This window comes from Dermacentor andersoni, chromosome 6, assembly GCF_023375885.2.
Source record: "Dermacentor andersoni chromosome 6, qqDerAnde1_hic_scaffold, whole genome shotgun sequence".
Lineage (NCBI taxonomy): Eukaryota > Metazoa > Arthropoda > Arachnida > Ixodida > Ixodidae > Dermacentor > Dermacentor andersoni.
In genome coordinates, this window is record NC_092819.1 from 123,602,925 (window position 1) to 123,615,350 (window position 12,426).

Here is a 12,426-nt window from a genome sequence, read left to right on the forward strand (position 1 = left end):
CCACTGAAGCGGTTGCGAATCTTGAAGGCGACATCCGCTTCATTTTTTTTTTTAATATATACAGTACATTTTCTTAAACTTCGTATAAAAAAGTGCATATTTATACAAAGTTAACACTTTTGGACCCAAGAAATTTGTTAAAGTGTCCCTACCGATTGTTGTTAGGAAAAAACACGTAATTTTCTAATTTACGATACATTTTTCTAAAAACCGTAGAGTGGCGCCACTGCAGTATTTGTTTGGTCGACATACCACGTTAGTTGTAGTGAATGCACCTTGCAGTAAGGCGGTATTTGAGTTATATTTTAGAAGTGCCTAGACAAAATCTGCTCCTTGTCGTGTGCAGTAACCATCGCAAACCCTCCGGACTTGTGTAACGCCGTTAGTTCGCCGTGTGTTTCGTGCGATCTACCAGTGTCGACAGTGAGTGTCTTACTACAGCGCCCGTCCGAGCTGCCTTTGTTCTGCCGAGCTGCCTGCCCGCGCTCTCGTGAAAAGTCTGGTACTGGAGCTTCGAATCGTAGTGTATGGAAGACTGTTGAAGGTTGTGCTTTTGTGGAGCTGGAGTTCATCGGAAGTTCTACAGTGCTTGCGCCAGAAAAACGTCGGTGCCTCGGTACCTTTGAGACGAAGGAGCGTTGGCCAAGTCTTTTTGAAAGGTAAGCAAGTTTGGCCCTTGCGCGCATTCTTGAACTTATGATTTACGTAATGAACGTTGTGTAACTAGCTAGAGCAACGCGCTTTCTGATCGTAGGTTGGCCGTCTTGCTGTGCACATTTAGAAAACAATTTCACGAAGGCTTCCTCTGATGTTACAGCGTACTTGCATTCTGCTGTAAAATATATGCTACCCGCCTTGATTGCTATGCCTGAATGGGCACACAATTATGAAAACACTGAAAGTTGCTGTTCGTTCGGTAGTTTTCTGGCAAGAAGTTATTCGTTATATATGCATTCCCGCAAGTACAGTACATGTGTAATGTATCCGTCGATGTATCATGGGCTTCGCGCGTTGGCACACGATTCCTATGTTTGACGCTTAAGCAGATAGAAGCTTGTACGAAGATTTTTCTATGTATACAGTTTGGTTTGGATTACCACGTCGCGAGAACCTGTGTATTGTTTATGTTCTTGAGTGTCTTCGCGTATTTGTCTTCTATGTTGCAGACCCGACATAGGCCGATATTACAGTAACGAAGTTTATTTTTAATCGAGACATTTCAGACACTGGTCTTTAAGAAAGACATAGACCAACCAATTCTTACGAACGGGATGCCAGCTCTTGCAATCGTAGGTTATACGGCAGTGCGTAATAAAGTAAGGACTGCGATTTTGTAGCGATACTTGCCCCTCGATTCTATACCACTCTTGTCGCCCACCGCAAACGGCCGGCTGTTCCAGTACGTAGCACGGGCCGGGGCGACGGTCAAACCACTAACGAATAACGAAAAGGAATAGCATCGCTACAAAATCGCGATCTAGCTTTCAGAATGCTTTTCATGTGCTTAATATTTTTGTTTAATCCAATGCGCCACGTTTTACTGCATATTTGAGTTTTGTTTTTGATTGTCCTGGTAGCCTGTTGTTGCTGATTTCGTTCCTTCCTGAAACTTCGCTTGTTACAAAATATCAGTGTAACCTCCTTAGATATAACAAAGAGACATTTGTGCAACCAGACGCAAATTCATGCAGCTGGCTGTGTGAGGCTCTCTTTGCAATTCCACATGACACTGGTAAATCACAAATTCCCAGGTTCACAACACAATAAATTAAACATTTCTTACTTTTGAAGGCTATGCGGATTCTGGAGGCATCCCTACATCAAGCAGGAACCTGCTGCACTGCTGGAAGCTGGACAGCACGACAATAAAGCACGTGATCTGTGTGCTTTCTCAAAGGTGCGTACAAAACTGGCGCTGCCTTTCGAGTTGTAGGACACATTTGTGTAATATGCAATCATTTTACTGTATTGCCATTTTCAGGATTTCTAGTGGCTGATCACGAATTTTATGTTTTGGTGGAGTGCCCTCAGTTTAATGAACTTACCTAAAGTAGCCTCCTCTGAGTTAAATATAATTGGACGCTTGAGTAATTATGCCTTATATACTCCATGTAGACCATATTAATCTAGCCAAAATGCCTTTTTAAGAACCATGAATTGAGGTTTCGTGTCTCGAAAAATGCGTTGTACCGCCTAAAGACATGGTTTAGGCAAAAGTGCCTTAAGCAATGCTTTCGCACAAAAGTTGTATCATCAAGAGTTTCATAGAAGCCTGTGTGGTCGGTATGAAACATGACAAAGAAAGACATAGACCAACCAAATACAACATTAAAAGCAATACATTTTGGCTTCCATATGGAAGCCTTGTTCACAATAAGGCTAAAAAAAGTGGAAGTGCATATTTAATTAAGTAAGTTTTAGCATAAGATGGGCGTGGGCTCCTTGGTTTCAGATAAACGTGTGTCCTGTTGATTGCATCTCCAGGGAATCCGGGTACAGGCATGGCTTCCAATTTCTTTCCTGGCCGATTATGCTAGACACTATCCAGTCACTATTGTGTTTAGTCATTGCTGCATGCTCTGCCAAATCATTTGATGCCACTCTTTTCTCATCCACGTAGTTCTGATGTTGGCGTAGCCATTGTTTAAAGTTGCCCATTGCCCTAATGTAGATAGTATTCATATACACATGTTATGTTTCAAAGGTCAGAATTCATGTCAGTAAAATTTTTGATACGGGTTGTTACTGGGATGGGTACCTCGTTGGTTTAGCATGGCTTGTCACTGGGATTGCTCTCTTGTTTGTTTAGCTTCTTGTCGGGTTCTTATGGATTTGATTTTGTGCACAATGAGATGTTACACACACACCTTGCATATACATGAAAAAAAGGTTTACAGCAGAGATAACATATATGCATGGGCATATATATGTGTCAATAAAATACCCGAGCCTCATTTCTGCCTACAGAAAAAGAAGTTATTTCTCCTCGAGGGCATGACTGCTTCCAATAATGAACCTCCAAGGGAAGGTTTTCTCTAATCCCCATTTTTGATATCTACATGCTTATGTGGCATGTACAAACTGGACGAGTGGTCTAAATTTTAAATTTGAGTAATAATTGCAATAAATAACTCATTTCACCTGTCTACTAATGACTCTAAAATTCTATGCTTCTACCTTGCCAAACCTTTTATGAAATTAGTTTGATGAGGCCCAATATACAGGGCTTTCTAAATTGAAGGTATCAGTACCTATTAAAGACTGTGCTAACTATGAAAATGCTGCTTGTGTATGTGGTTTATTCATTTCTCAGACAAAAGCTTTACACCCAAGTGCAGTCAGTAAATCGAAAACAATTGCGTCTTGTTCAATAGTTCTCGAGCACTTGTGCGTCACTATAGTCGGATACAACTTTAGAAAAAAGGGGAGGCCCCGCCCAGATGACTGAAGCGCGACGTCCGATTGCCTCCGCGACTAAAATAATCCCGCTCAAAAAATCGTGCTTCGGAAACGCGCAATTCTCGGTATAAATAAAGACTTTGGTGACTGGATTAGTAGAGCTCTCATGTGCTACAGCACATGCCAGATCGCGACAGAAAAATAACCCCGTGCCTTCCACAACGCTGCCCGTCGTCTGCTCTTTAGCTTCATTGCAAGTGGCAAAAGTAGAAAGAGCAACTCTGCATGGCATTTGTGCTTGTTTACATGTACACGGCAAATTTACTACTCCTGTTCCGAGCTTCAAATGAATCAGTTGCTACTGAACAAGTACTTATATAAAACAATGCATTTATCGCAACCATTACAAACCCAAGATGCTCAGTGTCAGCGAAAGCACCGGGTTAAAGGTGAGGAGGGAGGTCAAAGCTTCGCATATTTCGGGTGGCAAACTGTCGACACCCTCGTGAAAACGCTCACAAAATGTGGAGAAAAGAAGCAGCAGCACGAAGTAGGACACATGTGCGCTGAGGTCGTGTGCACGATTTCTTTCACCACAACGAGATACCGACGATCGAGAAGATCACTAACGAATTCTCGAAGCGTATGTGGTGTTATGTTTGTGCCCTGGGATTTGCCTGACGGAAGGCCAGTGCTATGGTTTGTCGACCGTGGAGGCAGCATTCATCCCTGCATGGTGCCTGCCTGCTTCGGACACGACTACGTGCACGGCTCGGGTTTCCTCGCGGCTGCACGGCGTCCACGACGGAAGCAGCCACCGGATCACGGACTGCTTTTCGGCCCCTCCCCGTCCCGGCAGCAATGCAACCCCCCCTCCCCCTCGTTTGTCCGGCGGCGCCCGCACCACAAACGACTCCCGCTGTGTTGGGGACAGTTTCCAAAGGAGGGCTGTGTTTCGACCCAGTGCCTTGCAGTTGGTTCCCTTTGTCCTATGCGGGCCATAAAACTTGACCGGCGCACCATTCTGACCGACCGCCAAATCGTCCCGACGCCGCAGCGCGGTTCAAGGAAGCGCCGGCCACCGAGAGCGGCATTAGGACACAGGAGGCTGCCCGGACCCTCTCTCTCTCGACCTTGTTTCGTCCTTGGGGACTGTCTGGGGGATTTTTGGACTGAGGGGTGTTATTTAAGCAGCTTGCAGCTGCTCTGTTGGTCTCTGTCCTGATAACGACGACAACATCTAAACATTGTGTAAAGAATTATTCGCAGAGAAAACTCTCCTCGTCTCTGACTCTGCGTGAAGCGAGGTCCAGACCTCCTGCCAGCCACACATACCTCGGCAAACGCAACAATGGATCTCCCATCACTGAAGCAGTGTACTGTGTGTCAAGCACAGCAGCCAAGCATTCTCCCGTGGCCTCTCAAATAAATAAGCAGTTCATTTGATGATATATTCCTTTTAATGGAAGCCCAATTCTGAAAAAGCAACGTCCTGCACAGATCATGCTCAATATAAGCGTTGGCATGGAAACGTGCTGAAATGCCGGAAAATCTGAATGCAAATGCAGTTATTAATCCTGAATAACTATGTGGAGTCCGAAATGCTCATTCGGGCATCCACTGTCCAGCTTCACACGAAAAAGCAGTAGTCAACGTGAATGAAATTGACAGCCACTCTTAGCAGCCTGCACGCCAAAGCACATTGTGCTTTGCGTGCAGTTGTGCTGCCCCTACTGTTTTTTCCAGCCCGTTGAGATGAATAATGCCAATGTCAGAAGGCCCAATACTCTATTGGGCAGCCACCTATGAGCATGACGGGCCCTGTGATGAAATAACAGTCATCAGGGCACGCTTCAAAGGCACCTTTAGCAGTCTGCACGTCAAAGCCCAGTCAAGCCGTCACCACTGTTGGTGAAACGGCAGCAATCAATGCGAGAATGACAGCCACTGTTGGCAGCTTGCATGCAAACACACATTCATGTGGTGGCATTGTTTATTTTGCTTACCTGGCCTAGGCAAGTAATGCGAATATGACAACAATTATCAAACATCATTAGCTTAGTTAGGCCCAATATACTCAGTCGGGTAGCTATTAATAGCAGTAGTCGAGGGCACGCTTGAAAGGCACCATTAGCAGTCTGCACGTCAACGCGCAGTCAATCCGTCGCCACTGTTGGTGAAATGGCAGCAATCAATGGAGAATGACAGCCACTGTTGGCAGCTTGCATGCAAACACACATTCATGTGGTGGCATTGTTTATTTTGGTTACCTGGCCCAGGCAAGTAATGCGAATAAGAGAACAATTATCAAACATCATTAGCTTAGTTAGGCCCAATATACCCAGGCGGGTAGCTATTAATAGCAGTAGTCAAGGGCACGCTCAAAAGGCACCATTAGCAGTCTGCATGTCAAATCACAGTCATACCGCAGCCATTGTTGTATTTGTTTATCTGACCGGGCAAGTAACACCAATGTAAGCACAATTATTCACCCTGAATAGCTCTGCTAGCATTGTGCTAAAAAATGCTGAGTGAAGTTGAATGTGTTTTATTGAGGCAATTATTTAATTCACAAGCCATCGGCATGTCGATCAACGGCCAGGTTCAGACAATGTCATTTGTGAAGTAATAAAGGGTGAAAGTTGCAAAAGCTCTTAGTGCACTGCTTTGCTGGGCTCCATTCACTGAATCATGTCTTTGCAACGGCGAAAGCGTCAGACAGAAATCACACCCCACTGCACATTGTTATTCGTGCTGAAAATTTTCACCATCATATGTGATAGGCAGTGAAACCGTTTGTTTACTAAGACTGCATGCATGAAAAATTCAACAGCATAGCAAGGTGTTTCACAATATGCAGCCTTTCATGTGCACTTCTGGCTAGCTGCCACATGCACTGACGCATAAACATGAACAGAGGTAAGAGGCAAAGTTACTGTGCAACCCACATGACGCTTTTAAGAAAATGTATCTCTAAACCTTTCTGTTTTGATAGGCGATCAAAATTTGTTTTGAGCAAGTTGGTTAGTCACATTGCAGCAACAGCACAAGAAACAAGGACAGAAAACGCAACGAGTAGGCAGATTGAGAAGACGAGGTAGACCAGCGAGAAAGGTTTTAATGAGATGGAAGAGGCCAGTTGTGCAGTGTACAGGAGTTAGTGCTTTGAATGAGATTGGCTAATGAAAATGTGTAAAGACTTTGCTGAAAGAAAACTAGCAAAAACAAATGCTAATATAAAATAAAAGGACAAATATGAGTAAGTGCAAACACGCATGGAAGCAGGAACGCTGGCAACACAACTTATGCGTGACTGTGCCACAGCACGCATTCTACAGCTTGCGTGTGCGGTGAGCACTGGTGGAAAGAAATCAATCGACGGTGCTATACACAACGCTCGAACACCGCTGTTAGACGCTCGGCTATCTCACTGTTGACAACAATCATTCATGCTAAGTTGACGGTGACAAATCTTTGCATTGGAGGCTTCTTTTGCAAATATTTTCTGTTGAGACGCTCGTAGGTTTGTTTCACGCACGCACGCTTTTCTAATTTCTCCTCAGAATGGTTTTGCTCCATCACTTTACCCCGTCCGACGGAAAATGCAGCGACACGGTACACGAACTCACCCGCAGCTGACAGCAGGCACCAGACTTTGGCAAACTTTTCTTGTCCTAACTTCACTCGGGAGCGAAATAAAAAACATGGAACAAACAGGCAGGATGTGTGTATGCAGCAGTCACCGAGACATCCTGTTTTCAGGCAAAGCATAGCGCAGCATCAGCAATGCTCGCTGCAATGTTTCTTCGCCGGATCACGGCTTAGAATACACGCACGCAGCACAGATGCCGCATCGTAAGCTCGCAGTAATATTTCCGGCATGATAGACAATGACAAACTGTTTGGGAATTCACTGTGACGAGGCATTGACGCGCACAGCTGACGCGACTTGGCCTAGTTCGAAGCCCGGGCGGCCATCTTCTCCGACGGCGGGCCACCGGCCGTCCGGCGCATGACATCAGTCCAGAGTGCGCAACCATTAGTGGATGCTCGTGTGCATCCGCCTCGGAGGAGTAAACGCCTCTGTTTTTCTAAAGTTGTATCCGACTATAATCGAGCACAGCTTGACCCTTGGCCTAATACTAAATCAGGCTTGAAGCTTTCAATGTCTGCTAATCGCTAGAACAGCACCAGATCTCATTCTGTGCCAAGGGGTGGAACGCATTCGCTAAGAGCTAGGCAGATGAATGTCTTTCTTTCGCATTGAAGTTCCCAATACTTTCTAGTCTTAGGTGAAAGTACACAGCTCAGCACAACGCACGTATGGTATACTTAAGGGTACTTTGTTCTTTAAACCATATCAACAAGAAGCAGCTACTTCCGTTTTTGCACACCTTACCCTATTTCCTAACCTTTCCTTGATCAAAAGTGTAGAAAATTAATCTGTGCTTGTTCTATTGTTTCACAGGTAGACATCGGCGACGGTGTATATGTTGAAAAGTGCCTGCTGAAGAGGCTGCGTCTGGATGCTAACAACTCAGGCTTTCAGTTCGCGGGGGGCCTCCTTAAGGCTCCTTTTACAAAAGAAGAGGTTGAAGGGAGGCGCTACACATGGATGCGCAGCGATTGTTTGTGACATCGTCACTGCTGGCAGGCCTGGCCTGCCTTTTCGCTTCGTTCTGGGTCTTCCACGTTATCTACTCGAAAAGGCCCACAGGGTTTTGACATTTATTGAGCACTGCTTTCTGGATTTGAGCTACACAAAGCTGCAGGTGAAAGCATTGGATTTAGTCAATATTTACAAGAACTATTGCTAGGCAAAAAAATTTTCAGATGCATATCCTCAAGAAAGTTTCTGTAAAAATTATTTTGCCTAACAAAAGCACTCGTGGGTTCTGTGGCTGGCAGCTTGCCCAAGCCATGTAGCACAGTGCTTGCTTTAAAGGGACACGAAAGGGAAAATTTATTTGAGCGTTATTAAATCATTTTTCTACAACACCGAAAAAACAACTCCCTCCATGAGAATTGGCTTGATAAGCCAGATAACTTGCAAAAACGAAAACTTGTGTCGCCACCACCACCTTATAATTCCTGCACCAGCTCGCTGTGATATGGAATTTGACGGTGTCTGTTCGGGTCTAGCTAATGTTCTACTGGCCAATATTGATGAATTCTGTTGTAAAGGTGTCAAAGAATATACTTAGTTGAAGTATGACTCCACACTGATGTGCGGGCACTGCATAAAACTTGAAAGTTAAATCTTCATTTTCTCATCTATTAATCCGCTTATTGCCACAATGTTCATGAATACAGTTCTGAAAGATTGTTTTATCAGTCTAAAATGATTTATTGTTTCTCTTTGGTATCTCTGTAATGGACCTTTAGCAACAAAATGTGTGTTAGTTTGCGACAGGTATTCTCAGCGGGGGTAAGAGCACCAGCAGCATGCTCAGTGATTCTGTACCAACTGATAATTTGAAGGATGTCCTGTGCCACTAGGGTTAGGCCAACATGGCTCTGTGTTAATCACCACAAGTGTATTATGCAAAACTTAATGGCCCAGAAATTGGTAATTCAGGGGGGAGTTGAATTAGCTGTTTATTTTTTTTTTTCTTTATCATGGACTTCTTACATTACACTTTGTCACAGCGCATTCACTTTAAAGTAACTGGAGAATAAGGTGGTTTGGTATTCAGACATGCCTTCTGTGTGTAGACAGTGTTAGATGAGCAATACAAAGATACACCATAGATGCTGACTGGCAACATGAAGGGGTTTGAGGGCAGCTACGAATATACATCCTTGTAGTCGTACCTATAGCACTATGTTCAATTTGTCACACAAGCATATGGCATCCATCACAACTGCATGCCTAGAAAAAGACAAGGGCAACACACTTAATTACCTTTTATTCTATCTAAGAAGCACTACAATATTTAGGCAACGAAATTGACATCTGGCTTGTACCCATAAGTACTGCAATACAGTTGTATAACATGTTCCTCTTGTGTGGAAAAAGGGCTGCATACGTTTTCTTTGAGCACAAGGGGGAGTGGTATCAGTTAAAGCCCCTCCATCCACGCGCCACTGCCGCTTTCTTAAGTAGCGACAACCTTTGTTGTGCGCCGCCTTTTCCCCTGACATCAAATCCGGTTCCAGCATTTCCAGTTTCAAAGTTTCCGGTTCCGGCGTTACCGCTTCCTGGAGTTATGCTGCGGGAATTTCCGCTTTGACTGCCGATGGTGAGATGCCCACGCGTGCTTAGCAGAGCTGTGGTAGTCACCATGAGAAGAATGCAAAGGCGACAAGCTGTTGTATTCCGCTGAAGTAGTAATTCGCGGTCGCTGTTTTCTAAATGCACGAAAAATGGCAGTGGTCTCCAAGCGTCCAGGCACTACATTCCACTGTACGTTGTCTCGTGGCACAACCCGTCGCAGGTTGACGCGAACACGATCAGATCGCTGGTTACAATAGGCGGTGGTATTTGGATGGAATCGCATTCACAGTTTAAACCGCAGCTGGTGCAATTAAAGCCTCTCCATCGACTCGAAAGTAAACAACGTTAAGAAAAACATAGCGTTACTTCCACTCGGAACAGGAAGCTGCAGCTACGGAAGTTCCGCTTGACGCCGGAAGCTAAGGGGGCGAGTGGCAGAGGAACGTGGAGGAAGAGGGTAGGTTGGCGGTACTTAACCTGGTCGGCGGAAACGTGTATGGAGGGGCTTTAGTATCAGTTAATGGCTGTTTTCACATATATGTTTTGTCGTGTGTATTAGCAATAACCACTTTCCTTATCTGAGTGAGGTCATTTTTTAGAAAGTTTGAAAGTTTATAGAACATGTTGCTTATGGTTGTTGCAGTTTTCTTCCTAACTATTCATTCATTGCACTGTGCACCCATGTCTTGGGCAACTAGCTGTTTGAAGGTCAGCATGCTATCGATGGGTCTAATGATAATCTCTAGTACCCTCTCATTTGCTTGTTGCAATACTTAAGAGTTAGATTTTGTATATTGTGTCACTTGTTTATTTTCACTGTACTTTAGTTTCACTACATCTTGAATGTGTTGTGATAGTTTTTCTTTTGCAATGAAAGATATGGTGGGCAGTTGCCGACACTAATGTTTCGCTGGGGCAGTAATGGTCATTAGCAGCAGATGCTAGCTGCCCTTAAGTGCAATGTTTTTATGTTGCATAGTATTGTTCATGATCCATTGAATGCACTGCACGCGCATGTTGTGGACAACTGCCTGTTTGAAGAAATTATCTGCATATTCAGTGGGTCTAATGTGAACATCTCTACTACTGACTTAGTTAGCTTCACTACATCTTGAATGTGTTGTGATAGTTTTTATTTTGCCGTGACAGATGTGGTGGGCAGTTGCCGGCACTAATGTGATAGTACGAATGCTTGCTGTATTTACCACATGGTTGTTTCATTTCGTCTGAGGCAGTAGTGGCCGTTAGCAGCAGATGTCATTTGGCGTTAAGTGCAATATTTTTATGTTGCATAGTTTTGTCCATAATCATCCATTGAATGCACTGCAGACCCATGTTCTGGACAACTGCCTGTTTGAAGGAATGATCTGCATATTCAGTGTGTCTAATGTGAACATCTCTAGTACTGCCTGTGTATTTGTGAGTTAGATTTTGTATTGTGTGTCATTTTGTTTTTGCTGTGCTTTAGTTTCACTACATCGTGAATGGGTTGATAGTTTTCCTTTTGCAGTGAGAGATATGATGGGCAGTGGCCGGCACTAATGTGATAGTACGAATGCTTGCTGTATTTACCACATGGTTGTTTCATTTTGTCTGGCGCAGTAATGGCCGTTAGCAGCAGATGCCATTTGGCCTTAAGTGCAATATTTTTATGTTGCATAGTTATGTTCATACTAATCCATTGGATGCACAGCACACCCATGTTCTGGACAACTGCCTGTTTGAAGGAATGACCTGCATATTCAGTGGGTTTAATGTGAACGTCTCAAGTACTGACTGTATATTTATCAGTTAGATTTTATATTGTATGTTGCTTGTTTTCACTGTACTTTAGTGGGATTGCACATTGAATGTGTTGTGATGTATTTTATTTTGCTATGAGAGATCTAATGGGCAGTTACCAGCCCCCAGTCTGTGTATTAGTACAAATATTTATTATGCTTATCACAGCATTTTGTAAGGCCATAGTTTTGTGATGATTAACTCATGCCTGACTTTTTTATGAGAAACATGTCACAACTAATAAACAATCACTCATGCTTGGGATCCATGAAATCATCCTTGCAATCTTTCAATTGTCTTCGAACTACTTCCACATCAGGCCCAAGAAACTCCAGAACGCGCTTGAAGAATTACTCTCGGAAAGAACCGAGAAAACCTGATGAACGAGGTAAAAAAATACTCCGAGATCAGCTCCAAGAAACCACAGAATGGGCTTGAAAATTTCTCTCAGGTAGAGCTACGAAACCTTGATAACGAGGTAAGAAAATACCCCGACATCAGTACCAACAAACTCGAGAATAGGCCTGAAAATAACTCCCAGGAATAGCCTAGAAAACTGGATGAATGATGTAAAAAAGTAATCCCACATCACCTCCAAAAAACTCCAGAATGGGCTTGAAAAATTACTATCAGATAAAGCTGAGAAAAGTTAATGAAGGAGGTAAAAAAATACTCTCGCATCAGACCCAAGAAACTCGCGAATGGGCTTGAAAAATAACTCTCAGGAATAGCCGCTAGAACTTCGTGATGGGAGTAAAAATATAGTCGCACTATCGTCCCTAAAAACCTTCCCACAGATTAAAAAATTACTCTCGTTTCTACATACAAAAAACTTGGTCAGCATGGTAGTAAATTTTTACCTCGACTGGTACGTAGTAAAAAAAACCCAGAAACGGGAATGCGATACAGGACGAGCGGTTTACTCCCGTTTCGCGTTATTTTTGTTTAGTGTGCAGTATTCAAATCAGATTTGAGTGTTGTAGTATCTCGAGAAAGACCAATTTTCTGAAAGATAACGTGATCGTCTG

At 43.7% G+C, this 12,426-nt stretch overlaps 1 long non-coding RNA gene across 1 annotated transcript; it reads left to right on the forward strand.

Annotated features, from left to right (window-relative positions):
• The first annotated feature begins 228 nt into the window (after positions 1-228).
• On the forward strand, positions 229-11,671 carry LOC140219003 (uncharacterized). The gene is made up of 3 exons (XR_011895271.1): positions 229-659; positions 1,792-1,897; positions 7,868-11,671. It is a non-coding gene; the product is annotated as an uncharacterized lncRNA (long non-coding RNA).
• The last annotated feature ends 755 nt before the right edge of the window (positions 11,672-12,426 follow it).